General features: G+C 40.7%; 1 protein-coding gene across 2 annotated transcripts in view; it reads left to right on the top strand.

Moving 5' to 3' along the window:
* The first annotated feature begins 6682 nt into the window (after positions 1 to 6682).
* The window catches only part of LOC135790575 (homeotic protein antennapedia-like), a 70740-nt gene continuing 52078 nt past the window's right edge, over positions 6683 to 25344 (top strand). The window contains exon 1 of one of the 2 annotated variants that reach the window (XM_065300818.1): positions 6683 to 7048. The gene's annotated coding sequence lies outside the window, so the exon portion shown is untranslated. Of the gene's footprint in view, positions 7049 to 10005; positions 10818 to 25344 lie in introns of those variants that run through there. The other variant, XM_065300819.1, reaches the window with a different exon arrangement.

Below are 25344 nucleotides of genomic sequence, written 5' to 3'. Positions count from 1 at the left end.
GATATATCCTTACCATGGCATGAACAAAATGAAGAAAGTTCTTTTCTAACTTTATTACTTTCCGAGAAAATCGCGCCGGAAAATTTTAAAGGCACATGTTATATTTAAAATTATTAAAATGTTATTTTACCTAGAATTTCTTACTGAGGATAATTGTGCTTTCGATTTTTGTTTATCTCTTCTAGTTCCCGAGATAATTGATTCTTAAGTCTCTTTGCGAGTGCACATGTCACTTAATAACATATACAGAAAAAAGCCCTTACTTCTATTAAGTGAAAAGTTGTTTAAATTGGATAATTAAAAACGCCTCTACACAATAAGGCAGTTCGTTTTCAATAATTAATTAAACTACTCTTTAAAATGTCAGGCGCCTCCGCCATTTTTTCTTAATTAATAACTTCTTTCAAAAAATTTAAATAATGTACAATGAGGACAATTTTATAATGCGGGTATTTTAATACATAATTTTAATTTAGACAACGATTTAAAAAATACACGACAATATTTTGTGTTCTGCCTATACCTATATGACCTTTACAAGGCAATAAGGTCTAAACCAAGCATGCTAGGAGAAAATATTAATAAGATTAATTGCTCAAATTTAATTGCTTGTTTAGAATCTTCAATCAAAAATGCAAAATTTCTCTTTTTAATTTCAACATAAAAAGAAAATCTTTCACTTTTTTATGTTTGAAATTAAAATTTGGAATTTATTTATTTAATATTTTCTCCTAGCACGCTTGCTTTAGACCTTATTGCCTTGTAAAGATCAAATATAGGCAGAACACATTTAAACAATTATTGTAGTGTATAGGGGAAAGTAGCCATATTTGGACCATTTTTATATTTTTTGATTTATAGAGCCACATATAAACTGTCAATAAAAATTAAGTAGCGGAAAAGTAACTCACAAGGCTTACCAACAAAATGATATTTTTGGTTTAAGTAAAAATTATATTTATACCCCTCAAATTTCAATTTAAAAAAATTGTGTTTTTGGTCCAAATTAAGAAACCGGTTTCCTAAATTGGACCACGCGGTTTCCTAAATTGGACCATGCTTTTTTAACGGCAATTGACACAATAGTAAATTTTAGTTTTAGCAGTAACACAAGCACATTTTGTATAAACCAAAGTGCGGCATTTCATACAGTGGATCATTTCGAAGATTTGTGCTCGTCCACAAGCTTTTCTAGGAGGTCGAAAAAATGATATACGTTTTCCCTGTAAAACTCCGGTGTCTGTCTTCGGTCCAACTTGGGCAACTTGAAGAATTTATATATAATGATCAACAACAATCTTAATATAACATAACCTCTCAAAATTAATATTATAAATTATAGATAAATAAAGAAGCTTTCTGATGATAAAATAATAATCGGTAAAACTAACGTTTTAACGGCTTGACAGCTCTTGCATTTACGTCGTTATAATAGATTTGATAATCAATGATACACGAAGTTGTTGTCAAGACGAAAGCACGCGGCAAGTTTTAACCCAAATAGTTGCATTAATTGTTTATAAATACGAGTAAAACAAGGGGCCAGTCAATTTTTGCATAAACTTCAACAGTCCGCGGATATCGTGGTGGTCCAACTTAGGCGCTGGTCCAAATTATGCTACCTTCCCCTATGTACTTTTAATCTTGGTCTAAATTAAAATTATGTATAAAAATAATCGCACCATAAAATTGTCCTCTTTGATAATTAGTGATAACAATACATTATTTAAATGTTTTGAAAAAAATATTAATTACGAAAAAAATGGCGGAGGCGCCTGACATTTTAACAAGTACATAGTTTAATTAATTATTGAAAACGAATTACCTCATTGTGTAGAGGGGTATTTAATTATCCAATTTAAACAACATTACACTCAATAGCAGTAAGGGTTTTTTTCTGTATATGTTATTAAGTGAAATGTGCACTCGCATAGAGTCTTAAGTCTCATCATCAATTATCTCGGGAACAAGCAGCGATAAACAAAAACCGAAAACACAATTATGCTCAGTATGTAATTCTAGGTAAGATAACATTTTAATAATTTCAAATATAACATGTGCCTTTCCGGTGCGATTTTCTCGGAAAGTAATAAAGTTAGAAAAGAATTTTCTTCATTTTGTTCATGCCATGGTAAGAATCTATCAAATGGCAGATTTAGTTTTCCCATTTTCCAAAGTTGACCAAAGACCACTCAAAAAGAATCAAGAGGTTACACTTGACTCTTTTTGGACTCCAAAAATATTTTTTAAGCTAGAAGAAGATGGAAAACGCTAATGGATTGAGTTTTCCAAGGGGATGAAAGATATCAAGTCAGTTTTCCGATAACATCATTATTTTGGAAAATGTGTGGTAACTTCAATACTGATCAAATAAAACTACCTCTCTAATTTTCCCCAAACTTTCCAAATTGATGAAAAACAATGCCAGGAATCCATTAATCCAGGTTTAGTTGCCCTATCTTAATTAGTTTTTAAGTTCCTGATCATTTTTAATTATTACATAAATGTTGATAACTGTAAATTTTAACATATTATATGATGTGAAATTTAATTCTACATACGAATATGAAAACCGTTTTTCTTTATCTCTAATGGTTTTCAAGATAAGTAAGAAAACTGGTTTATTCGTTTTCTCATCAGTTCCTAGGCAAAAAATAAAAATTAGAAATTTCACTTTTTTATTACAGAATATTGAAGAACATGTAATTCGGCATCCTTTATCTTAATAAAATTTTGTTCTAAAATTAAGTGTTTTGATAATAATCACTCTAACAAAGTCATGTTTTGATGCTATTCAAATTATATTAATTTTTTTTTAAATGGCAAATAGGGCCTAAGCGGTAAATGTTAGCAAAAAAACTTACTGAAGTAATCGATGCAAAATTAAATTATCGATCAGAATCCGAAAACACAATTTAAAAATTCCAACGTTAAATTTCGAACATAAAAAAGGCAAATCTTTTGCCTTTTTTATAACAAAATCTTTTCGTTAAATTTTTTTATGCTCTTTTTGTCGTTTTTCACAAAGAGTGCCATCTTATAGAGAATTCTTTAGGGATTAAGAATATGTGGTCCTTTTTTCCGAAGCCCTTTTAGTTCTCGAGATAATCGAAATTTAATTTCGCCGGTTTCACGGGAAAATTTAAGAAAAAAGTTCGACCCTGTTGTTCAGTCGATATTTTTTTAGGAAAATATGTTCGACCCTGTTCTTCGACCGAAAAAAATTTTACCAAAAAAGTTGGACCCTGTTGTTCGACCGAAATTTTTTTAGGAACATTAGTTCGACCCTGTTCTTCGGCCGAAAAAAAATTTAAGAAAAAAGTTTAACTCTGTTGTTCGACCAAAAAATGTTTAGGAAAATAAGTTCGACTCTGTCCTTCGACAGAAAAAAATTTAAATAAAAAAGTTCGACCCTGTTATTCGACCAAAAAATTTAATTTATTGGTCAAAAATGGCAATTATTAAAGGGAATTTTAAGACAGTTTCACAGGGTTTACAAAGTTAAAGAGGTATGCATATTGTAGAGGGTTTCTAAAACTTTAACATAACGTTGAAAAACTTAAAGAAAATCTTTTAGTTCACGAGATACAGGGCGTTTTCCGCAGCATGTTTTCAAATTTTCACAAACTTGCCAACTTTTGAAGGCCATTTTAGGGCACTTCTAAAAGGTTAAGAAGATTGAGATAAAATATATAGTAAAGAGGGTCTCTTGAGCTATAATATGGCGTCAAAAAACCTGGAGAAAGTATATTAGTTTAGGAGATACAGGGCGTTTTCCACACCATGTTTTTAAATTTTCTAAAAATTGCCAACTTTTAAAGGGCATTTTAGGTCACTTCTAAAAGGTTTAGAGCTTTTAAATAGAATATGTCGTAAAGAGGGTCTCTTGAACTATAACATGGCGTGAAAAATTTTTGCAAAAGTGTATTAGTTTAGAAGATACAGGGCATTTTCCCCACCATGTTTTTAAATTTTCATAAAATTGCCAACTTTCCAAGGGCATTTTAGGCACTTTTTGGAAGGTTTAAGGGAATGAAATATAAAACATCGTAAAGAAGGGCTCTTGAACTATAATATGATATCAAGAAACTTAAAAATAGTATAATAATCCACGAGATGCAGAGTGTTTTCCACACCATGTTTTCAAATTTTCATAAACTTGTCAACTTTTGAATGGCATTTCAAGGCACTTCCAAAGGGCCTAGATTGCTGAGATGCATTGCATCGTAAAGAGGGTCTGTTAAACTCTATTATATCGCTGAGAAACTTCAGGAAAGTCAATTAATTCATGAGATACAGGGTGTTTCTCACACTATATTTTCCGCGACATGTCATTTATATACCGATGACAGTATAAATACTTGCCTAGACACCTACAAAAAAAAATCATGTGTGTAGTTCACACGCAGTAGAAGTGAATCCTTCACTGCATTGCGAGAGAATGATACGTAAGTATCAGGAGTGGGATAATTATAGGGTTTATTTATTATAATATTGGAACCAAGTGTAAAAGTTATTTAATATTTTTCTGCCGATATTCACGACCCTCGTCGGCATTAGTATTTGGCATAGGTACTTGATGAACGTTATTATAGTATATTCAGAAAATATTCAGAATCAAGTGGCTTGTGGCAAGCTACGAAGCATCTCACAAATAGGAGACAAAGATAATAGGAAACACTGTATATTTGAACCGTATAAACGAATATGTTTGTCTCCTTTTAGTGTCGTTTCATTAATTTTGAAATCACAACGATTCTAAAGAAGTTTTCACTTTAAAAAGTTGTAGAAAGTAGCTAACTAAAAGTCTGTAAATTCATTAGCTCGATTACTTATATCGGAGATAAAGATAGGAAGGATTATATAAATGTTTATCTTGTAACTTACCAGAATTTTAGAATTTTATTTATTCAAATTAGTTTTGGATTATAATAGGGGGGAACAGGGGGAACTTGGTACGTTTTCCTTTCGAAGATTGAGTCAAAGAAGCAAATGATATCAACGTCGATAGCAGCTAATAAAAACGCTGTTGCGGCAATGAAACGTGAAATCGTTTTACAAGAGCAAGTGTAAAGTGCGGGGCATTTCACTGGTAGTAGCCAAGGTAGCGCTCAACGGTGGATAAAGTGATATTTAACCGAAACACATAAAATCAAATCACTAGTCTTTACGGGCACCATAACAGCCTTCCGCTGTAACCCAAGATTTCAACCTCGGAAGCTCGCGTGCGCGCCTCTAGTTTATGAAGTACTAAAACTCGATTCTTGAGCTCTCGCTCAATGCGCCCGGTTTCCCGCCTCTGTCTGGCTTTGACACCGGCACGCCAAAAGCAAGAGGGTGCCAATGGGGCGGTCACCGGCAAGTGCAGGACAGAAAACAGTGTGGAAAAGAAACGGCGCGCACGGGCTTCCACAAGAGGATTTCCAGCCATGGAGATTCCGCGCCGAGTTCCACACTGTACGGAGCACAACAAGTGTGCCCTTAACATAACTGTTACTATAAACATAATTTCGTTCTCGTCTCCTTCCCGAGAGAGACACTGCCGCAATGGGTACATCCATGGAGAGTGTCGGGCACTCGGGCCTCGAATGAACTGAGCGTGCACAATTTATTGACGCCGCACACCAAAGGCAAACGAAATTGAAAGTTTAAAAGAATAATTCAAATCTCCAATCAATTTTAATAATAACATGTCAACAAAATTAACATGAATTTACTTGGTATGAAGTTCAGGTTTTGTGCTGGTAATTTTTATTGTGATTTTTTACAAATGTTCCAAATGCATCCAATGCTGCTAATTTTAGCTAGTAACTGCCTCCTGGTAATTTATTATTGGCGACGTTTCAAATTTACTACCGCAAAATGTAATACCAGCGCGCAATTCGAATAAAGAGTGTGCAATCGCATTACTGGGTTCGTTCAGACTTGGGCCAGCAGAGTGAAGACGTTTCGTGCGGCTTACCACAAAAAACATCAGCACACACAAAATAAAAGAAAATTAGAAAAAATAATAGTACGCAGGATGGAATGAAAATACTATCAAATAAGGGCAAAAGAAACTTGTCTAATTCAAGAAGAACGTTTGAAGAAAAGTTTATTAGGTTGTGCAGTTTATATATTTGGCCTAATGTTAATTTTTTTGGATGGTTTGGGTGTTATACATACAAAAAAGCTACCCTTAGGAGCGCTGGCAGAGCAGTGTTTGTGTTGCGTGCGCGAAATGCGCACTGGAAGAGGCCTATTTCGTGGAGCGGCGTCGTGGCCTACAGCTACTCTAGGGTGTCGACCACACGGCGAGCGCGAGTCACGTGGCCCGACGCCGTTACGTCACGTCGCCGTTTTCGGGCGACGCGTGTCCGAGCGAGCGCGCTCGTAAATCGCGGCGCACGCGTTCGCGACCGAGAGAGAAGACGCACATAAAGCATGGTGTGTTTAGCGGGGAGCGCGCAACCATTATCTGGCGTCCCCTTTGTAGCCGCCTCTGCGTCGCGCCGCTGCCTGGGCGCTCGAATCAAAGCGAGAGCGCTGTGGCGAGGAGAGCGCGATTCCGTCGGTCCGCCCATAAAACTGATATCGCCTGTCTCCCCGCGTCCCCCCACGAAAGCGCCAGCTTTGTGTCGGGCGGAGCGCACGGCCTGCGTCTCGCTGCCGAGGCCGTAAACCATTTCTCGCGAACACTTAACTCACGTATAGCAATCGGACAAGTTTGTCTCGCGATATCAATGCTATCAACGCACATGTCCTCAGCAGTTTAGATCGGCGCTCTACGCGGGCCGCAGCTGCAAAGCTCGAACAGGAAGTCGCGAACTTTCGTTCTCCACGCGTCGCATTTCACATACTGATTTGTATTTTGGAGAGTTTTTGGCGGGCGAACACTAACCGATAAGGACGAACTGTTAAACACGTTGACTTCGGTACACCGGTCATCTGATCTGGGTAGTGGTACGGCGCTGCGGAGATCATTGGGTGAGCGTGCATTTGACCGATGGTCCCTTGCATCCGGCTGTCTTCCGGAACCTGCTAGACCCTCATAATCGTCGCATAAAAGGTCAGTACAACTTCCTACCGTTTGCTAATATTACAAGTGCGCCGGCCTATGACCTCGCATCGCATCGTTTTAAACTGCAAATGCCAGTCGGAACAATAGGGCACAATCCCTGCGAAAAGTTAACTCGATAAATGGTGCGCTGCGGGTGAAAACATCGAGACTTTTATAGGCCATTACGTTACTATTCAGTTTTACAAATCTTTTTGGTACCATATTTTTGGGCACAAAGAAGGGTTAGTAAAATGTAAATCTAATTCGTTACTGTTTTCAAAAAACACAAACAACAGAAGTTACCAATCAATGAACCAAAAATATCTTGATCGTTTTGGTTAATTTTGTACCTTGGGCTTTGGTACCTATTGTACCTTTATAACTGCGTATAAAATTGTTCCGGGGAATAGCATGCTAGACTTAAAATGAGTGAATTTTGCGAAATACATGTAATATCGTGCTTTTGGCGCTCATGCATCGTAGACCGCACGAGGGAGTGGAGGAAATCGCGTGAACTTTCGCACACATCGACAAATCCAGGCACACGAACGATATCACCGACGCTGGAAACGGTGCAGCGCGGTTCAACGTAATAAAGTTATAAATAAGGGACGGGTTTTTGCCGTCAAGTGAATCGGCACACTGCACCGTACGCCTGGGCTGCGGAGGTTTAACAACAACGTGCCGCACCAACGTCACGACATTCGCGAACAAACTCTGCAAAAATTCGAACGCAGAATTATGAATACCACGTGCATGGTCGATGGGTTGATATCTATATAATTACTGGGAGACGCTCGTAAATTCACTAACAGCAACCTGCATCTTGTATCGGGGGTACCCGCTCTTCCAGCGCTTACTTTTCTTGAACGGCTTTATTTTCTTGGCATACCAAATCATTAACTATAGTTTCATGTGGTAGTAACACTGGTTAAACCACGATCTAATTCTGAATTTGCCTACAAAAAGTGGTGCTAACAGATAGGAGCATTTTTATGTGATGTACTTGCTTTTTATGGCGTAATAATTGATTCCGGCGGCGTGGCGGATCGTTAAAACGCTGTAAACGAGAACCCCTTAATTAATTGCTCGAAACAGCTCGTAAAACAGCGTCCAAAGTAAGTGACATTTAATTGTTGTACTATAATGTTCTGGGCAATAACGGGCAATAAAGATAATTGTCTTCGTCTTCGATTATTCCTTTACTTCCGTATTCACAGACCTAAATTCAAAATGTTCACACGCGTTCTATACGAACAAACACAATCAAATACTAGTAGTGTTGTTCGATTGAGAATGAAGTGTCGAAAATGTCGATGCTCACTCGCCCTACCCGAACGGTTCGATGCAGAGGAGTCCTGCAAAGCTTGCTTGCATTCAATAATAAACGTCCGTCAAGCGGCGGCGGTGGCACGCTAAACAGGTGGCCAATAACCATAACCGTAATAATAACGCGACCCGTTTCTACACAAATGAGTCGAAATTACGACCCACCGAGCGCTGGTAAACACTCTATTACCAGCCAATTCGCCTTCGCTGGTGTGCACACCGCGCGCTCGTCGCGCCCAGGACAATTGGCGTTCCCGACATGCTCAAGCAAACACCAACACCCGATACTCGGCGTGCACTTGCCAGGAGCAGCCAGTCAGAGAGCAATCCAACCCCAAACACGTTTCAAACTTCAACACCAAGTTTGCTCCGATAATCAAAATGCAATTATTGAACCCTTTTTCTAAAAAGCACCAAAAAATAGTTAAAAACTTTAGTATTTGACAGTTGAGTCATGTTGGGAGACTTTACAACGCGGGAGTTGACACTCATGAAGCTCATTTACTGGATATCTTCACGCCCCAAGGCGCAGGCCCAAGTTGATTAGTGATGACAAGCGCGATTCGTTCATTTGTTGCGGGATCTACCACGTCGCGGCACGGTTTCACCCAAACGGAGAAATGCTCCGCGGCGTGCGTGCGTCGGATGGTTGGGTCTGAGCTACGACACTGTTGAGCTAAGAAGGTTCAACTTTATGTGACGCGTCTGGTATATTACACACTTCTGCCAGATTTTACGAGCGTACACATTGTTAAACTCGCGCTGCCGACTGCCACAGATAGTAAATCTCATTGTATTCACTTTGCAGTCATCCGCTACACTCAATGCTACTGTGGTAAATATCCGGAAATACCACAAGATTACGTGTATTAAAATCTCAAACAACCACTGTCTCAAACGGTCAATTCCTCATGCAAAACGATATTTTTAGGGTATGTAGGTAATGTTGGTTTATTATGTCGATACCGTTATTTTGGCCCAGTGCGCAGTATAAGGAAATGTTGAAGTGAAGGACGATCGGTTTTTTTACTGCCTTCAACTAGGCCTCTTCTTTCTACTGGCCACGTAGGGTGCCCATTGCGCGATGACCAAGAAAAAAATTGTATTATGTTCTGGCAATTTGCTTTTTGTCCATTTTTACAAGCCTTGAACGGTAATAAAAAATCTTATTTTTTATTGTAAAAACTCCGAATATTGCTTCTCAACTTATGGGGGTCTTAGGAATTTTAAAATATTGAGATATTCAGTTCAGCTGCTAGCATTGGATAGGAAACACCAGCCATGACTACCACGGTCAGATTTGATACACTTTTGGATGTAAATTACGGTTTGTTTGATAACTTCAAGTTTGTGCGGCTCCGGGCAATGTAAACCAATTGATTCCACTCAATATGTCGAGATGTGCGTCGAGTTGAGAGTGAACGCACACCCGTCAAGCCTATAGTATAATTTTTAGTGCTTGTCTGTATCTAAATGCGCAATGCATTCGCGCAGTAGCAGCCGTTTTTGATAGCGTGCCGATCAAGTCGGGCATCACGAAAGCGCATCGTATATTTAAAACCGTTGTTTGTATATACAATATCAACTTTATACAACTATTGAGCCGATGCTGTTTGCTGCCCAAGTCGCGAGCAAACTCAGTCCGGCTGCTTGTGCGAATGTGGACGGTCGGCGCGGACGGTTTTCGCGCGTGTAGCGTGCCACCGGATGACCAAAACGACATTTCGAAATTCCAAATTTTTATGTGGTCGTTTTCGTCCGCAGAGCGAAGAACGCCAGCAGGGAACTAGTGTAAGAGTGCTGTGAAAAGTGAACGGACAACAATAAGAGGTGCTCATCAGTAAAAAAAGCATCAAATCGGGTACCAGGTGAAACACAAATAACACACGTACAATAATCGTAAAGTACTGCCGGGCGTTGTGGTGCTCACTGTTCAATAAAAGCGTTTTAAAGACGACAAATTGCCGCGCGGTCATAATTCTCAATTAAATTTTTACCTTCGTCTCTGCGCGCAGTTGCTGCCGGTGTACCGCACACAATGTAAACCGAAACAAGCGCGTGAGCATGAGTACCGGCTCGTAAATCGTAATCCATGTGCAAAAAGCTTCCATTGGTGTTAGTGTGCCGTGCAGTTTGCGAATATAAAACACCGCCAACCGATAGATTATAGATTTTCCCGTGCGGAGCCTCGAATAAAAAAGAACACAGGAACCAAAACCAGATCGAGAGCAAATAGACGTCTAATTGGAAACCTGGTCACCACCCCTTCGAACCAGGGAGCCAGTTGGACCCTGGACGTGTGCAGCGATGTGAATTTCATGTGTGTCTCATGTGCGCGGAACTTCACCTGGAGATTTACGATTCTGAAATAAAACGACATTGGAAGCCGCCTCGCCGTCCGACGGTAAACGACTGGACTATGGCAGTTGAACGCAGTACATAAAAATAGGTAGATACATACTTTATAGAACGATATATTCGGGCAGTACGCAGTTAATAAATATGTTTCATAATCTTTTAATAACCACAAACAACTGGAGCCGTTTTCCATTTGCAGAACGGTGGGATGTGTGATGCGGGAATGTATAGACAGTTAGTTAGTAGACCAGGAACTATCGTCTCGTCGCGCAAGAGGAACTCAAATAAAATGAACGCAAAGGTGTTCGTGGGCAAGATGAACGGTAGCTTTATTAAAGTTTAGGCAGCGTCGCAGTGAACGACGTTATTTATAACTATTTTAAATTTAGTTTTCATCATTGGCTGGCATGGGCCTTGCCTACGAGGAAGAACTTTTTCGAATTGGAATTTTGAGTGTCGCAAATTCATAACTTGACTAATGTCTAATTAGGACTTTAGGGTAATTGGAAAGCTTAGAAAATTTCTTCTAAACATTGGTTTACTTAGAATTCCTTTAAAAAATTAATCAAAATTTGGGAGGAAATAGTTTATTATACCAAATAGTGATACCTCATTGCACAAGTTGATGAGTTGCAACTTTGTACGTATAACTCGATTATAACTTTACTGGTGCAGCAGCAGAGGAGGCGAGAAATCTCACGTTGACTAAACACCGAAAACCTTATGTCATCGCGCTCGGAAATTTCGAGTTAATTTAGTTTCCGTTACATTTTCGGGACGCTCGCCCAAAATTACTTGCAAGCTAAATTATGTATATATTTAGCTAGCGCTTGACCAGCTTGTCACTACTCTGCCATTTCTGAAACAATTATAGTTTATTTTACAATTGGTAAAAATGAGTTTCAACTTTTTGGCAAAACGCAACGAAGATTAATGATGATGCCGTTCGAATAGACTGACGTACGATTCAGGCGTTTAATGCGGACGGCCGGTGAAATATTTCGCGAAATTCGTGAATTCGCGAACGTTGCATGCGCCCGACCAAGCACACTACTAAATACCCACACATGTATACTCCAAGTATACTCCAAATGCCGTTCGAATAAATCGATTCGGACGCGCGATTCGGCGATTCGGCAAAACGCATAAATCACTGCGGTTTAATTTAAATTTATAATGTGTTTAATGGGCCGCACTTACTCTTCATACATTTTCCTAGCACACTGCAGTGTGCATGCACACCTCGTCGATTAAAAACACGATACTCTCAAAACTACCAGTGTGTCTAAAACTTGGCATAGTATTTTATAAAACGTGTGAAACATAACATAAATTAACGAGGACCAAAAACCACCTACTCACTTTATAAAATTATTCATCCTCGGTAGTCTAAGGTGACTACCAGCTTTTATTCTAACACTTAAAAGTTGAGATATTATGCTTTATGATGTGACGAAGTGATGCCCAAAGGTCAGCCTGGAAATAATATTAATTTAATAAACGCATTGCGTGTTTGGAATTGTGAGTTGTGGGCTGTGGATGTGGACGCATATAAATTCAAAAAAACACCCACCATGATGCACGACCCGCCTGGATTATCCACAAATGCATAAACCAGCAAATTCACTCGTATTTCAGTTTGGTTGAATCGCGTGGACGTGCGCTTCGTTTAATTTCGGCCGTTTCGTCGTTACTTCCTTGATCCTCATTCTTTCATGCATTTCGGTAGCTTGGAGATATTAAAATTATACAAAAAAAAAAAAACACTGCATCCATTTGCTTTGCGGCGTGCAATCAACTTAATTTATAACCCGCAAGATGAGAAAATATGAGCGCGCAACGTGCGAATTCACAATGTCAAAACAACAATGTTTTAATGCGTAATAAACACATTTGTCTGATGTCATATTTATTTCTCTTATTTTCAATCATTTTCTTGAAGAACACGTTTTCGCCGACTTGTAAAATTTGCATTCGAACGGTCGTGCTTAATTTGCAGATATGAATTATTACCCATAGACGTTATTAGTTAATTAAGTAATTATGCAATTAAATAATAATTTAGGTTACCTGATAAAAGGAATACACACGTTCGTGCTAGCTGGTTGAACAGGTACAACATTGTAATTTGAATGTTTTAATGATAATACATTAATTATAGTTATGTGCTTATATGCTGATGTAGTAAACGAAAGTAACAAGTAACAAGCACCATGCAGAAAGCAAAGGAGGTAAAAATTAACTTCATAATTAGACGCTGCAAAGGTACCAAGATATGCTAATGTTGTTTATGCAAAACGCACATTCAAATTATGTGGGCATCATCACGATCAGGTCTCAGGTTGGCAGTCATGATATCAGATGCTAATCATCTCATCCTCATTGGATCAGACTTCATTATTGCATGTCTTACGGATAATTTAATACTAGGCTTGTATAATAATGAATTTATTTAAAACTTGGCTTGGAAATTGAATTACAATGTCAATTTGTAAAGTCGAATTGATACACTCAACAACACTCGATGTGAATTGCGAATTCGGAAAGTGCAACCACCACACTTGCTGTGCACACGCATGCGAAACGGCATTTATTTATCGCGGTGTGCCGAGTGCCGACTGCAGAGGTTTGCAGTGCGCACCCATACGCATGATATATGGACTTCAATTATACAGCGACATGGCATTGTTTTACCGTTTGACATGTTACATTGATTGATCGAATATCGATTCCAGTGGCGGTGCGGATCACCGATGCGTGCAGTTCTTATTTTTTGCACCTACCACCTTGCGGCGTTGTTTGCGTTGGAAATTTCGTCCATCTTGATGGATGCCCTTCCAAGTGAGTAAAAAGAATTTCTTACTGCATCGCGTCCAAGTCTATTGAGTAATCACGTTGGACGTTCATGAATTACAGATGATTTTGATGGAGTTATTGGAGCAATTTAAAGCTGCCTGCACGATCACACGAAATCAACTCGGAACGTGAGCTTGTAACAACAAGAATCACGTAGATATTACACTTCAAACCCCGTCATAAGACCGCAGATTTCATCTTGGTTACGAAATCAATTTGTGCACCATCAAATATCTTCATTTTCATTTATTTACTTATTCTCCTTTGGCCATTTGTCTATATATACTCGTTTTACCTCTTTCCTCGTTCTTTGTTTTTATTTTGTTTTCCGCCGCTGAAAGAATGCAGTTTTGTAGTGAGAACTACTACAAGCCGCGGCCATATTTTATAAATTATGAATACCAGTTCTCAGTTCTTGGCGTGTTTGCTCTTCCTTTTCGCTCTCTCGCTCTCGCCTCCGTGTAATTTTGTAAGCAAGCGAGCCGACGTGTGTTACAAAACGAGCAAATGGTACTTCCAATGGCTCTCGAAAGCTGCAAAGCAAACGCTTGGATATATATCGGTCGAACGCGCGCGCGAGCGGCGACTTCTTTCGTTTTTTGGTCGAGTCGACGTCTTTGGGAAACGAAAAAACCGGTTCCCCACTGGCCCTCCAAAAAAATACCCGCCGAACTTACTCAGCACCATGTGGGCCAAAGAAGACTAGCTGTATGTCTTTAAAATCACATAAAATATTGGAATGTAAATTATAACTTCATTTTCATCATTGAAATACATGTGGAAGTAATCATCGTGGAACACGAGTAATATTGACCAACAGATCAAATTTAATTGTTGTTTTGTTGTGGGATATTAATTAATTCCTGATCATGTGTTAGTGACCGGTGTCCCATGTCCATTATGAAAACAACTGGAGCTGAAACTGGTGCTACGGTTGGTACTACTGGGAGTTAGGTGTCATATGCGTTGGTAGCGGTGTAACAACGAACGCATTAATTTTGATAACATTTCAAGCTCAACGTTTAATTGGCACCGGCGTGAGATTCATAGATAATGAAGCAATCAGAGAGCTGGTGGCGGCTAAAATCTACCATGGCTTTTATTATGTTAAGCGAGCGGCTGTTAATTTATTGATTGTAACATAACTCTACGGAACTTACACCGCCACCAACACCTTCTACAATTCAATTATCACACTTTAAGATTATGCAGGAAACTATATATTATTTCGGTTGATTTTATCAAAATATTTAGTATTGGGACTATTAAGTTATTTCAATAAATCATGTTTTTGGCTGGAGCTGTCAGTGAATCCTGCACAGAGAGATGTTCACCCCGGTAGGTGGTACAAGTACATGCCGGTTATTGATAAACAACTAATAAATAAATAAACCGGATTAACGCAATACCGATAACTGCATTTAAATTAAATAATCAAAAATTTATGGCCCGTTTTTGCCGCGCCAACCGTCGCGTTGTTATCCCGTTATTGTTATGTGATGTTTTGTTATTGGTCGCACATCGTTTCGCTGCATATTCGGCGGCATTTATTTGCTAAACTTTAAATTCCCCCAATTTGCATTCACAATAATATTTCGAATTGAATTTACAAGCAATTCTGACAAAAATGGAGTTTTACTCAATCATTACCGAAATATCAAACAACTAATTCTGTATTCTTTCATCTTCAACCTTGGATGTGGAGAATATAGCAGCAAATGCATTCCTTAATGCTGCGTTTGGTTTCCAGCTGAAGTTCTTGAACAGACCCCCAGACAGTTTCTGACATGGTGCTTGTAGCATTGTGTCGACGCGCCTGGTGCATCACGGGAACACGGCGCGCTGCGTATTTTCGTCGAGTTATTTTATTCGTACCTTTTATTGTTTCGTTTATTAGCTATTTTTGCCGTGCGGCGCGGACTTTGCTTAGCGGTCTTGTTTTGCTCGCGTCGTCGTGTGTAACATGCGTACGCCGAAGTGACTTGTGAACGTGGAGTCGGATTTGTTCAGCTTTGCGGAGTCGTTAGCTGAGAAGACGCGCGCGGATGCGCACCGAGCATGAAAAGCGCATCCGCGGCTTGGGCGCAACATGCGCGCGTCTTATAATTCTGCCATCTTGACGCGCACGTCCGCACGGAAATTTATTACCATCTCGCTGGATTTATTAACCATATTAATTATCGGGATTATATTTATAAGCGCACCACAATATTCCACTCTGCTCATACACGTCGGATTCGGGTTAGGAAAATCTACTTTAGTACTGTATCATATTATGTTGTCAACAAAACAAAATGGCGACATTCATGTATGTACCTACTTCCGTTACATTTTAGGGTTAGGGAATGCGTTAGAAAGGCGCTGTTGCTGAAATTTTTGGTGCTCTATGAATACGCTTGGCATCAATGGCAACCAAAATCATATAATATTTCGAAATGTTGGTTTGCGCATCGTTTTCACATCCGTCCCCGCACACGCATAGATATATCGCGCTCGCGCTCCTCGAAGCGCACGGAACACACACAACAGTGGATGTGGTCGGTTATAAAATATACTCGGATACTGGCGATGCATGTAATCAATGTAGCGGCTAATGCGAACACGGTGGTCAAGATTTATAGACTGCCGAGTCAATTGTAACCCGTCGGACGTTTGCTTCGAATGTGCTCCGTCGCGCCGCAGCAACCATTGCCCCAATCGTATACTCACAACAACACAACACTTGCAACTCTTTTCCTGTGTGGTGTACTTACTGTTCGCATGTGCACATGCTCATGTGCGCTTTCGTATTCCAAATCGCGCGCGCGGACACGCGTTTTGTCCAAACCGCGTGCACTTTGTCCGCGTCGCGGGACACAATTACGATTGCGGCCAATTCTCAATGAACTTGGGTATCGCTTGGTCGCTGGGTGCCATTTCTTGGACGCTCTTAGATCTCGTCCGGCCGATAAAACAGGCCGCAAACGTTTACAATCTCGCTAACCGCCGTATAAGTAATGTTATGAATGCACCGTGCGGCAATATGTCGTGATGATAATGACTCAATTTATTTATTTACGTTACGTTCGTAAGTGCAACCATTATTTATTTATTGGCTCATTGCGCATGTCAATGTTATCTCTCATTGTATAGTCTACAGGAATACAATATTCACTGTCGGCTGATAATAATTGTTTAAGCAGACGAGTAGTGCAGTAGCCGCAAATTATTGTAACGTGTTAATTAACATGTTATTAAAATTTAAAGCCAGACGGCACGCAATATTTAAAAATTACATAAAAGTAACCTTACAAGGAAGAATGAATTGAAGCTGCTTTTGTGATATCAGGGTCGAGGAGTGCTTGTAATGGACTAATGTCACTTTTACTTAGCCCCCTTTCACGAGCTTCCACTTTACGCCTCTGTGCAACCGCGCACACCGCCAGCAGCGAGGAAAAGAGCACCGCGAAAGGTCGTAAAATAAAGTTATGATCTTTAAATTGACTCTTCAGCTTTACAGCTTGTTTGCTAAGTAAAGGGCGCGGTAGAAAGACATTTTTATTTCTTACAACTGACCAAAACTTATTTCGCCTTCATTTAAATCTGCTACTGTTGCGTTGTATAATGAATGAGTATTAAATTGAAAATCACATTAATTAGTCGCGTATCTCAGCGGATAGATCTCAGCGGATTATACGCAGACGCCAAATCTTCAAGTTGGCTTGGCTATACCAATTAACAATGATGTACACGCTAGTCGCTGGTGTATGATACGCATTACAGCACACTTTTTTCAATTGCTTGGGATCGTATTATAATCACATCGCGCGCAGCCGTTTGCGTCGTTGTGTTGAAGACTGTGTCTAGAATTGTAAAGTAGCGTGTTTAATTGAATAATTATGAACGCGTTAGATACATTCACTAACGCCACTGACTCTCGGAGGTAATTAGCTATACAGCGACGAGTTTTTTCATCGTTGATTTTTTCGCCGCTTAATGACTTCATTAAAAATAAAAGGGCGTTTGGCGATAAATTATAGACTTTGCTGGCGGCAAAATTACATCGAAATTGTGCATTCAGGAACAAGATTCTCTAAACAAATTATTCCTCGCATGTCCTTGAAGCTTCCTTCCGCCGTTGTCGCTATCAGTGTGAGCTGGATTTGTGGATTTGTTGTTAAGTTGTGTGTCTTAAGTTCTTTGCCAGCCGGGCGGTTGTTTACTTGATTTGTTTGAAGGATTAAATGAGCATTTTCCGCTCGAAGATAAGCGAGAACCTTCGGCGAGATAAACAAATGATGAACAGCTTTCAGGAAAAATATTGTCTCCGTTGTCTCACTCGGCTGGCGGCTAGGACGCAAGAGCGGAAAGACATTAATGCCGATCGGCTTTTAAGATAAACCGCCGCGAAGGGCGCACTTAAGACCAGCCGAAATTGCAAAATATCTAATTATATTTTTATTCTTCGCGAGTGCAAGCGTAAACAAACGCGATAAATTACCTCCCCGAAGTAAAGTGCAAGTAAAGATGATCTAAATTTAATTCGACCGATCATTAATCATTGAATTATCAGTGGAAAAACGCCGGCAAAACAAGCATTTTTACTTTGGCCACGCTCCGCCTTCCGCTAGCAGGAAAATATTATGGAAAACCTGGGCGCGCACGCACACTTGCTTTTCTACAACAGCGTGGCGCAGTCAATGATTTAATGTAGTTAGAAGTCGTTGCCGACTGTAATGGTGTTCCATCGATTTTACATTAGGGGTTTTCTTCTTCTTTGTACATTATACTTTATACAATCTCGGGAAGTTTTCGGGGAGCGATGTAGGTGTAGTGCATGCGGCCCGAAAGAGAGTTATGTCCGTTGGAAGAGAAGCTCGGCAGCTCTCTTCGGAAAAGAACGCGAGCAAAAAATACGGAAACTTCCGCGAGTTCTGCTGCAAAGCAGCGGAGAGATATGGGCCTTAGTCGTGGCGTCTCGCCGAGATTGAGGGCCGGGAAATATAGATAATGGAAAATAAATTTGCAGAATCTCGGCCGCTCAACGCTAGCCCACAATCAGCAACAACCAACAACCGCTATTTTGAAGTAAAATCTTCTCGACACCGTCAAAATTTTAGCAAAAAAAAAAACACAAAGCAAAAGTCATAAATCACAAATTTCTTCAATATTTATGATGGCACCAACAACTGTAACAAAACATAACATAACATTTGGCGTGTTTATTCAAAACGAATATTCGTTTCGGTTATTGCGTTTTTACCTTTTTACTGCTGCGTGCTTGGGCTTTAGGTAGAAATAACGGTACCCAAATATGAAAATATTGTAACCTCACTTTAGGGCCCCATCCCGCATCACGCAATTCGTTTCACCAAAACGCAATCAAGTTGCACTAATTTTTTACACTCCAATTTACAATCAAATCATGGTGGTATGATGACAACTGTGACAGCGCAACAATGCAATAAGCAAAATGAGCATAAACCATTCAAACCGGGCCGCTGGGGATTCAATTTTGTGATAGGGTGTTTGAATACATACCAAATTCTAAAAGGGTTTATTGTAAAGTAAAGTGGTGAAAAAGTCGGAAAATTTCCGTGCGCAGAAAGCAGTTATTAAATTTTCCAAGCGTCTGGAGTTCTAATGTATGACGGTGGCATTTTTCAGTAAAAAAATGAGGGTTCCACCCTTCTAACATATTCTTGCACGTATTAACCAACACGCAACATACCAAACATTCTACAAAAATGTTGTTTCGGAAGTATATAATACTTTTCGGTGGAATAAAAGTAAGAATATGGAATACACCAGAAGAAATTCATCATATTTTGAAGATATTTTATGTACGCACACGTCTAACCCGGTATTTGAATATTTTTGAATTTCTATATTACATTCCACATTGCACATAATTGAATGCGCGACGAAACTGGTCCACGTCGGCACGCAATACCATCGTACGCGACATGCATAATGTGTAAGCAATCAGGACGCACGCCAGCACGGCATGGCGGTGCCGAATTCACGTAGCATGATGGTGGGTATACCACTCACCCCTTCGAGCGGCCTATGGCGACCGTCCTAGGGGTGCGGAAGGGTGGCGCGCAACCCCATTGTGTATTGTGTGTGCATGTTAGTCAAAACAGCTGTGCAACATCAGCTGTGCCCCGTGTGCGTGCACGCACTGCAAGCGGAGAACCCAGGATCCAAAGCACCCAATGCGACATGGGTGAATGGACCTGTATGTATGTCTGCTGGGTCTGCTTGGTGATCGAGCGAGAAGGCCATATACTGCCGAGGAAGACACAGGATGACGCGACCGGAATTAGTCATTGTTTCATTTAAAATCCAATTAAATAACGTGTCGGTGGCGATTCCGCGCGCCCTCCCTGCTCGCTCCCCCATTTCGCGTGGCCGGCGTGTTTGCGCGCGTGTTGTCCGAGCGCGCGGGGTATGCACGTGAAGGTTATTTATGACCGAAGCATTATTAATGGCTTATTAAGTTGACACCGTTGCCAATTTGTCGGCGGGACAATAATGAACAATGCGAGCGCCAGTTTTTCGTAGTTCAGCGCCTCTGACATGGAGAATCATGGGAGTTTAATGATTGTACGATGATTTTCGTCCAAATAACTCTAACAACAAGCCAAAGTTTTTGCTTCTTCGAAATATTTGAGTGGAATTTTGTTTTATACTGCATTTCTTTCTTGTCTGTACATCTCGTGCTCGTTTTTGGGCATTTTTTTTCTCATTTCTCTCAGGTCTTTCTGCTGCTGCGTCGCGGTGATAAAGAAGAGGGTATTCTCATCGCCCAACAAAGATAGATTACACCGCCATTCTTGCAATTTCCCTGTCGTATCTAAGCTCGTAAATTACGAGTGATATATCGCCTAGGTTCGGGTGGGGGAGGAGGCGGCCGCGTAGGGGGTGAGCACGGCGCTCGCTCCTTTGGTCGGTGTTCTAAGTGTTCGCGGAGCGTTCCGGACACGCTTGAAAGATGATACCTTGAAGTATGGGCGCGCGCAGCACTCGTGCTTCTTTTTCCATCGCATCCCGGCCGAGACAGATTGAACAATTGCTGCTCATTGTTCCGTGGCAATTAAAAATACGCATTAGAATTATCGAAGATAGCAGGAAGAAGAATGGCGGCAATCGAGTTAAAATTAAACCCACTGGGATGACATGTGGAAGCAAAAAAGATCTCAATTACATTTCATTGAACAAGTGTTCAATCTTCTCACAGCAGCGAAATTTATCAGTTGTGGTAGTGTAAAAGCGTGAAGGGACAGATGATGATGTGCGCTTTTTTGAAATACCAAATCCCACAATGCGGCGGAGCAAGCAATACGTCAACGTAGACATAAAATTTTCAAATTGAAGCCGACTAAAAGAAGATGGCTCACGACTGCGTGTGCGTTGTCGGGTCGTTGGGAATGCGGGAGCATAGCGTTGGGTATAGGACGTCGCATAAAAAACAGGCAATATCTATGTAAATTCGGTTCTTGAAGCGCCGCCGCCGCGCCGCCGTCGTCGTCGTACGCGCACACGCCGCATCGTATAATGCATTTAAATTTACGATATGCGAATTTATTCGCCGACGCAATATGCAAGCGTTTTATTGTTTCAAAAATCCCAAAGTGCATTATCGTTTTCGCACACAGGGCGCAGCAGCTCAACAAAAATAGAAGAAGCCGAGGAGAAAAAAATCTGCGAACGCTGCAAACGCCAATGGACCAAACGAGCGTGTGCGCCCAACAAAACCAACAAAAGAATGCCATTATTTTGCCGGTTTTCGTAGAGAAATGCAAAGAAACCAACTTGGAATCGGAGACACGAAGACGCGCTGCGTTTATACACTGATACCGTGAGGAAAAAACACATGAAAAACAACGTCGATGCTATTTAGGAGAAATTGAAATGCGTTGTGCCCGAAGCGAAACGAAAACAAAATGAATGAACTCCACCAAAACAAAGCACCATGCGTATACGCCGGCGCGGCGTGGATTATTTTTAAACTTCCAATCCGAAATAGACTTTGATTAATGTCTGGCATGGCGGAGACGGTCGATGTTTGCAATCCACAACTTAAATCTTCTCTATTTCCAACTAGAAAGACGAAAAATTTCAATTGTTTTATTTTTTATTTTTTGATAACTTGATTGTGTAATTAATGCAAGGCAATTACTAGTTGTGTTTTTTTTTTCATTGCGGTGCTTTTGAATTTGAAAACGCAGTGAATCTTCTCATTGAATTGGTGTGGTCCTCAACTCAGCTTGCTCTGCAGGGCGCATTTCTGTATGTTCATAATTTAATTTCGAAACCGGCGACCGATTAATGGCGCTTTTTACTTCGTCCTTCATTCTTCTGCTTTGTACACGCACACTCGGTACTTGGGTTCATATCGTCGGCACCACGGGTTGTATTTGTAAGAAACTTTTATGGGGTGTTGATGTACTTAGGTGACACTCGAAAGGCTATTATTATTATCTCCTGCGCTCACCGCACGCTCCGCAGAGAGCAGATATAGATAGCATGGCGAAGAGGTGCGCCGCGCATCGGAAGCAGAGAGGAGAAAAAAAAAACTGGGAGAGTTTTTCCCTTTTCCAAGATGGAGCGTTTTTTGCGCCCGCACGCTATTAGTAAGCAAACTAAAGTGCTAAACTAGCAGCGAGCCTGGGATGATTCACGAGGTGGGTGCATTTTTTTGCTGTTATCTTGCGACCAACCCCGGTTATGATTTGTGGTCGTGACGATGGGGAATGAAAAAAAAAATGCAATTCGTGATCTTGCAATCAGACCCAGCTTCAATTCAATGCAGATATTTCTTCATGATAGCCACGATTGATTGCCTCATTCGTCTTGATAACATTGTACACAGAAAAAAAATTGATTAACTGGCGAATGAGAAAGTTGTGCGATAAACCATTTTGGAAATCTGGAGGAATTTCAAGATTGTGCAATACGCTCCACTTTAATTATAGTTGTCGTAAACTTGCGCGTACAAGGCATGGTAAAACTCTATTGCAGTATGTTCGCTCGTAGATTTCGCGCACTTCTTGCCACGCGCCCGGCGCACAATGAACACAAACGCCAAGAGATGGGAAAGTCGCGTCGAGAGATTCATACACTCTCGGATATCAGCGCATGCAGAATCCGAGGATACAAGAACAATTCCACGGTCGTACATTCGCGGCGTGCCCTGCAAAGAAACTTTTGACAAGACACTTCTGTGTCCGTCCGCCTCGGCGTTCCGCTAAACTACACTCGTCTTCATCTGTAGCGAGCGCACAACTTGCGCCCGACAACTCAACTCAACAACTGAAAGCTGAGTGCGGAGCAATTTCTTAGTTTACATAAGTTTCCATCGAATCTACAGGGAGTGCTACTGGGCTTGTGAAGACTCTTAAGTTTCTCCACAACATCATCTCATTCAAAACACTGTACAAAAGTTGGAAAAGCGTAGAAATGCTTTGCGAAGAAATTATGAAGTAAATTTTTTTTCCGGTGTAGATTGGCTGTAAATTGGAGTTGATGGCGTTTGACAAGGGTTGTGGGGTCTCCACACGTCACAACCCGTTGTCCGCAGAAGAAGGAGGGAGATTTATGCACACCAAAGTGGTACCGCGTCGGTTTATTAAATGTTTTATCATGTAAATTACACTTTCAGCCAACCCAGAGCTGGAGATTCACTTTATATCCACGAATACCAGCGTATTAATATTCTGCTCGTCGATGTAAAGCCGGTAATGATGAAATAATGAAAAGATGAAGACGACGAGTGCAGTTTTATTGCTTCGGGGCGTCCAAAGTCGATTAGTTATTACATGCCCACGTACGCATTTTGCGCACAGTGTGTGCAGGTATTGATTACATGTAATGTAACGACACGCATCGAGTGTGCGCGGCTGTAATTTAGGAAATTAAGAAATTAAAGCGCGCTCATTCCAACGCGCACGTCGTCCATCCATCCTTATTTCGCGCCTCGCTTCCATGTCAGCCATGCCAACCAATCCGTCTGGAATCTAAAATGTAAATCGCGCTTCGTGCTTGGAACTTGGAGCCTTCAACATTGATAAGCACTCTGGTTACTCTGGCAAAGGTGAACGACGTGCGTGAGTAATGTCTTCATCAAAAACACGTAATCTTTGGCATGAATCAGTGAAATCGGGGAATCACAAATTCTCTACTACTACTAACGCTCTTTTTAAGCGTTTTAAATTAGAAATAACAAAATTTAAAAATTAAAATCACCCGTTGTCAATTAGTATTCTTTAAAATACTAAACAAGCTTTGGATGTTGGACTTTACGTCCAAAAATGCTGATCCAAATTTAATTGAGTGCGATCTTTATCTTTTACGGTTTCGTTTTTTTTTTTGTTTTCCATTCTTGCAGTTTGTGAGTGAACGGAGTTTTTGTGTGTGTGTATATTTTTTCTATTAACTAAAGTGAGGCGGGTACTTCCTACGCGTTTCCTTCCAAATTAGAAAACGAGGCGAAGAAAAAAAAAACGCGCCGAAACGCCGCGGCCATTCGTCATCCTGTCATGCGCACACACGAAACTTTTCCGAGTTTACCTATCTGAACGCCACAAATCATTTTATCAAACGGACTTTGGGACTTTTGCCTCCGCACAAGTTAGAAAACTCTGGCGGGTCTAGAGAAACACACTTTGATCCAAATTATGAAGAATGTAACCACAAACTTAACCTTATTTTGCGCTTGCAGAGCTAGGTCTATTCATAGATCTTTCGAGTGCGGTAACAAATTTGCGTCTAATTGCAATCCACTTCTATCTGTCTGCACAAATCTATATGGATTACACCTTGGACCGCGGCCGGGTCGAAGGAGGGATCTCTCGGCGAAAAAAGGGGCGCCCGAGGGCGAGCGTTTAAAAAGCCCTCTCGACGCAATCGCCGGGCCCACCAAGCGCGGTTTTGAAAAGGGTCTCCGAATTGAACTAGGTTTATCTCTGACGGTCGTCGGGGCGCACACCCTTATGGTCGCCATCCCCACCATTTGCCACGCCAAGGGCAAGCCACGCACTTTAACACGCACGCTCTTCTAACACACGGGCAATTAAACAAAAACCACCCCTTGGTCCCTTTTTCAGCACGCTCTCTTTCTCGGTGTTTGTGTGACCGTGGTGTGCGTGTGTTTGTGGGGTGCCTGCCATGCTTGAATAACTTGCGGCTTTGGCATCCGAAGGAAGGAGTTTGCCGGGCGCACAATAGCGCCGAACGTTTCAGTCGCGTATTTATGATCGCGTAGAAAACAACAAACCGAGTTTTATTAAGTGCGCCGAAAATAAACCACAAGCAACAAAGAAATTTGCGAGTTCTTAAAGAACCAACAGTAAACAATAAACAAATAAAATGTGGCATGTTGTGACTCGTGTGAGTGAGTGTGTTGTTAAATCCTGATGAATATTCGCATTGAAATTGATAGGTGTTTAAACAGACAGTAAGTTTATAGATATATTTAGCCATTAATATTGTATGTAATGGGTAACAAGAGAAGAAAAATGTGTCGAGCAGGTGGCGCGTCGCGCCAGATAAGAATTTAATTTAAAAAACTGTCAACTCGGCGTGTTTCTGCATGTCGCGACGCAGACGCCTGAATTTATGTGGTGCGCATGCATAATGCTGCTGTTAATAACGCATTAAACTTCATTAAACTTCAGAAACGCGTTTTCCATTAAAATTATCGATTTCCGCCGGCCTGCAGCAAGTATATCAAAACAAATTAAGAAAATTATATATAAATTACGCTTTTCGGGCCTTCG

This window comes from Atheta coriaria, unplaced genomic scaffold (genome assembly GCF_025399875.1).
Source record: "Atheta coriaria isolate IRGN ID8LTWV9N9 unplaced genomic scaffold, Caltech_Dcor_3.1 hic_scaffold_4_pilon, whole genome shotgun sequence".
Classification (NCBI taxonomy): domain Eukaryota; kingdom Metazoa; phylum Arthropoda; class Insecta; order Coleoptera; family Staphylinidae; genus Dalotia; species Dalotia coriaria.
Note: the sequence above shows the minus strand (reverse complement) of the source record. Positions and strands in the feature narration are given on the sequence as shown.